We start from the raw sequence: 6000 nt of genomic DNA on the forward strand, positions 1-6000 counted from the left end.
ATATCTGGCTGCCAATTCAGAACATTTTGATCAAAGATTCTATAAGAGACTCTTTATCAAAAGGAGGTAAAATGAAAAAGATATTTCAAGGGTAGAGGCAAAAATCATAGGGCTGCACAATTTGGTGAGTGGAGGGAAGTGGTAAAGGAAACGGGAAAGATCCAGTAAGGACCTGAAAAGACAAAGTAATGGTGGACATAGTCCAATGGTTATTAATTTTATATTACTTAATGAATAGGAGTGATTATATGAAGCACAGTGTAAATGAAGAATAATGTGAAACACATTGTATACAAACTTTGTAAGCCAACCAATATACAATAAAAATTTTTTAAAAATCATATAAGCTAGGCTTTCTAAAGTTCTGAAACCTGGATGAATCTCTGAAACAATTGATCTAAGATAATCTTTGAATTTTAAACCAAAGAATATTCTCATAAAGTCGTTTTAAAACCAAACCAGAGGTGAAGTCTTCTTTGAGCATTAAGATATTTAAAAATAAGCTACATGAAACAGACAATAGGAACTCAAAAGTTAGATAGAAAACTTGGGAGGTAATTGTGTGCTTTCATGTCAAAATGGACCCATAGCTGACTCTCCAGTGAGTTTTCAGAAAAAACAAACCACACAGGAGAAAATTGTCCATCTTTATTCTGCAGAGCAGTTGGTAGACTCCAACTGTGTGTATTTGGGATTGCAGCACAACTTCTAACCAGCAGACCACCAGAGCTCCCTTAGAAGGTAGTGGGACCGATGTTAGTAAGGGAGGAACAATTCTGAAAAGAAGTGCGAATGCTGCCACAGCGTGAGGAATATAATCAATGTCCATGAATTATAAATCCTTTGCAGAAATTACTGTACCTGTATATATCCTGCTTTGTATAGTCTCAACAATAATAAAAATAAAGAAGTTATATCTAAATAAGAAGGATTTATCAGTTTCGCATTGCTTTTCTGGAGCGTTTAACTCATCAATGCACTGTTTTCACCAATTACATCAAAACACATTTAATCTTGCTTCTTGGTCTCAAGCTTGGAAGCCTCATACTGAAAATGGTGGAACAATTAGAAATAACAGAGGATATTAGAAATGAATCTGTATCATTGATACTTCACAACTATCAATTTTGAACAAAAGTCAGGAAAGGTAGGTCAGATTTTCAAGTTATAGTGAAATCCAGCTTTTCTGGAGCCATGGTAGCTGAATATTCTCTTAAAACTATTGCCCTGAGACAATTTAAAGGTTAAAAAAGTATTGAAAATCAATGTACAGAAACTTTGTAAGTAAACTAGTATAAAATTGGTCTTCTTAAAGTCAGGAAGTTTAGGTTAACCATTAGCAAAGATTACTACCTTGAATACTGTGCTCCTTTAAGATCAATTTCTAAGGAATCAAGTTTATAATAACAATATACAAGATTAGTTAGGAAGCTTAAGTGGCTTTGATTTTGTATTAAGGGGGGAATGTTAGAGTGATTGTGCAACTCAGAGAGTGTTGCCTATGTCATTGAACTGTACATAAAGAAATTGTGAAATATATGTACGTTCTATTATATTGATTTTATAGAGAGCTCTAGTGGCCTAGTCTGGAGGGAAATGTATGAGAAGGGGAATGTGAAATTGATCAGAATTGGAAAAGTGTGAAGGAATTGCCCCAACAAGATGGATTAGTACAGTGACTATAGCAATGGGCTCAAGTGTGTTAGAGATGATGAGGGTGGCACAGGCCATGATTAAGATCCGTTTTAGGGTTAGTATGAACCATACTTAACTTGACAGAACCTCACAACAACCATAACAACATATATCTTTTCAGGGGCATTCTGCTTCATAGGGGGTTCAACTAAAAATCAAAAGCCAAGGTTTTCCGGTAGTTCATATTAATCAGTGATTTTATGGGTAAAGATGGGCAATCTCCTCGGGGGCTAATTACAGTCTCAGAAAACCCAGTATAATGTTAATTCTGAGTTTGAGCTTTATGGCAATGAGTTTGACTTTTCTTTTAAATATATCTCTTTTCAAAAGTAGAAACAAAAATAAGACAAATTATAACATCAAAACAAAACAAAAAGTTTGACTACTAATCTTGGACTGATTACTCTTATAAAGTTAAAAGAGAGAAATGAACTTCAAGTAACATTTTTTAAAGACTGCCGAAGTTAATAAGTATAATAACCATTATTTTATTTGGTACTCAGAAACAGCATCTGGAACTTGTTTTCTGATCAATATACAGATTAAATGAAGTTTTGAGATAAATTATGAAAAATTTATTTAATTTTTTGTATTTTTAATTAAGTTCATTTAAGTTTTCTTACTTTGCATACATTGTATTTCACACTTTCTTTCATTCACGTTGTGTTTCATCCATTCTTTCCTATGCATTGTGTTTTATAAAATGTTAAAATTTAAACTACAACTCTTCCATCTATGAATTCATGACCACAGGTTCATGTATACTCTACTCTACTATACTATAAAAACACTTCATTAAAATTCTGCTAAGTGCTAACAGACGAAAGAGAAAGATAATGTAATAGAGGTTGCCAGAGGGCAGGGACTGCAGGAGGGATGTTCAATTTGAAATTGTTTGCAGTTTCATTATACTTGGATCACAACACCAATGGCAGCAAAGGTCAAGAAATCAACCGATACATTGCAACTTTGTAGCAAAAGACATCCTTAAAATTTTAAAAAGCATGATACCACTGCACCAGCTACACTGACTAAAAGTGGATGAAACAGCTAAGACTGAGACAAAAACCTATGTTCATAGAAGCGTTATTCATAACAGCAAGAAAAAGGAAAGATTCTAAATATCCATCAACAAACAAATGGATTGAGAAATTACAGTACCACCCAAATGGAATGCTATGCAGCACTAAAGCACTAAAGGGGAATTTTTCTGTAAAACACTACGCTGAGTGAACTAACTAAATCTCTGAAGGACAAATATTGCAAAAGACCATTATTGTAAAAATAGAAGGATAACTAGTGAGATATTTATAAAAATTCAAAAGATAAGGGGACGTGGTCCAGAGTGTGGAGATGGGGGAAACAAACAAACAAAAGATAAACAAAACCAAATGAGAAACAAAAAACAGAACCAGAATGTTTATACACGTGAGGATGGTGATTCTTTGATTTGCTTACTTTGGACATGTCACCAGGAAAGACCAATCACTAGAAAAGGGTATGATGTTTGGTAAAGTAACTAAAAATCTCCCCACCATCATGTTGACTCTGACTCATTTCCTAGGCTGTCAATCATAGACTACTCATTCTTCTTCCATGGACCAGCTGGTAGATTTGAACTGTCAAAGATGTAAAGGCTTTGTTTTATCAGCATAACTCGCTTCAGACTATACTATCAGCGCTCCCTTAGTAAAGTAAGAGTTAATAAAAATAATAAAAACCCTCAAAGAGATGTACCAACCCAGTACAAACAACAGTAAAGGTAAATATACCAAGGATCATGGATATAGAACAGGACTGGGAAGTTTCATCCTGTTATCCAGAGAGTTACATGATCCACTGCCAACTTGTCAGAAACTAACAAGAACGATGTGAAGGGTAAATAGGACCTGGCCCTGTAACAGTAAGAAGAAAATTCTTCCAAGTATGACAGACTTTATGTATGAAATACTATAGAGGACTAGAGAAACTGTACTAATTCCAGTTTGCCTAGACTTCAGAGATGGTTGGGAAAGTCACCTGAGATAATCTTGTAGAACCAGTCAGAGGTTAGAACATTTAAGGTCTTTCAGGGTAAGGTTAGGAGTGTAGATTTTATTCTGAGTAAAATGACAAGCCACTGAAGCATTATTTAAAGGGGAGCAGTATGGTAAATTGTGGTGTAAAAAGGTTAATTATTGCACAGAAAAGATTAAAAATGAAGAAAGAAGGCAAGTAATTTTGAGACTCTTAAAGAGTTCTAGTCACTAACGTCTATCCCAGTGATTTCCCTCCTTTCTCTTTTTCCACCCCCCATCTTCCCTTCTCCTGCCGCTTTTGAACATTTATGTACATCTTGTTCAGTCATCCTTGTATTTTTACAATAATTGTCTTATGCATTATTTGTCCTTATGTGTCTAAGCTATTTCACACAGTATAATGCTCTCTAGACTCTTCTGTGCTATATAGTATTAGGTGAAATCATTTTTCCTTAGTGTTATACAATATTCCATTGTGTGGATGTACAACAATTTATAAATCTATTAGTCTATTACTATATATTTGAGCTGTTTCAATTTTCGTGCTATTGTAAATAACACTGCTGTGAATATATATATTCTTTCATTTCTCCGTTCTAATTTCTTTGGAATATTTTCCTAGCAGTGGAATAGCTGAGCCATATGAGATGTCTATGTTCAGATTTTTTAAGAAATGCCAAACCGCCTTCCAGAGTGGTTGCACCATTTTTACAATGCCATCAACAGTATCTTAAAGTTTCAATCTCTACACATCCTCTTTAATATGTGTTGCTTGCTGTCCTGTTAAAAAACTTTACTATTGCTACTAATGTAAGATGGTATCTCACTATCATTTTTATTTATATCTCTTTGATTGCCAATGATTTTGAACATTTCTTCTTAAGTCTGCTAGTCATCTGAATGTCTTCCTTTGTGAAGGATGGGGTGGGGCGAGGTGAAGGAATAGAAAATATTCAATGAGAACTTGCAAACCTGAGGTAATAATAGGAATAGACCAATAGCATTTAATTATATAAAATACAGTGCATTTGAATTACTGTATAAAACCCAAAACACATGGAGGAAATGCAATGTAAATGAAATATTACAGAGAACACAATGTACATGCATGGCACACAAAGTATATGAATGATTGCATGCAAACCAGTACAAATATTAGAAGTAAACAAAGAGTCCTGGTGAGTTAGGATGGCAGGATTGAGACCTAGATTGAAGAAAAGTTAAGACTTGCTGAAGCATTGGAATTCAATGTGATTATTTAAAGTAAAAGGAAAACAAGAGTTATGCTTTAAATATTAAGATTGAGGTTAATATGAGACACCTCCATGTGTTTCTTTAGGATATTATAGCAAATACCCTTCAGATTTCAATATTATTAAAATAAAACTTACTTTTTCATCAGTATCTTAGTTTAACATGGATATTTCTGGTCACATAACTCTCCCATAAAGCTCTCCTTTATGTGATAATTTAGATTCTTCTAACTTGCAGCTCTGTCTTAGCTTCAGTCCCAAGGGTCTTCTCGACTCACCTGCTTTGATTAAAAAGAGCACAGATGAGCACAGAGCTTAATTGGGAAGTATTTATAGGCCAATTTAAGCAGTTACATACATCATGTCTACCATATCATAAGTTCAATCATATTATTTATTCTAATTACAAGATGGGCAGGGAAATGTCTAGCCATGTTCTCTGGAACAAAAACAAAAACAAAAAATAAAACAAAAATGAAAACCAAAATCTTGTACTGATCTTTAGAAGGAATTCAAGTAATCTCTTGAATTTAACTCTTCAGCTATGCTTCTAAATTTATTTAAAAATAGAAGAATAAACATCCCTGGTATCCATTGGTTGTACCAATCCATCTTGTTAAAGGTCTTTGGAATAGTGACTTAAGCATGACAGAAATCTTGAAGACAGGGCAGGATAGAGTGAGGTTCAGATTTATTGTGCTTAATGTCATTAAAAATTGTGGTTGACTTGAGGACACCTAATAACAAAAAACCAACACCCCGTGGTTCTGTTTCAATGGTCTAATGTAGGTATTACAAGAAGGCAGTTTGTAAAGAGGGGCCTTCCATTCATATTCTCCCCAAGAAGCTGAGTAATTTAACTGGAAGTAGTAGGTATATACAATCTAAATAAGCTGCAAAAAAAAAATCATGGGAGGTATCACAGGACAGGTTAATTACCAAATTAATCATAAAAAATAAGATTGCGAATGGGTAGAGACGCTGTGGTATATTCGCACAATGGAATACTATGCTGCATTGAAAAACAAGGAACT

Source organism: Elephantulus edwardii, unplaced genomic scaffold (genome assembly GCF_000299155.1).
Source record: "Elephantulus edwardii isolate Elephantulus edwardi_28Jun2011 unplaced genomic scaffold, EleEdw1.0 scaffold00090, whole genome shotgun sequence".
Taxonomy (NCBI): Eukaryota; Metazoa; Chordata; class Mammalia; order Macroscelidea; family Macroscelididae; genus Elephantulus; species Elephantulus edwardii.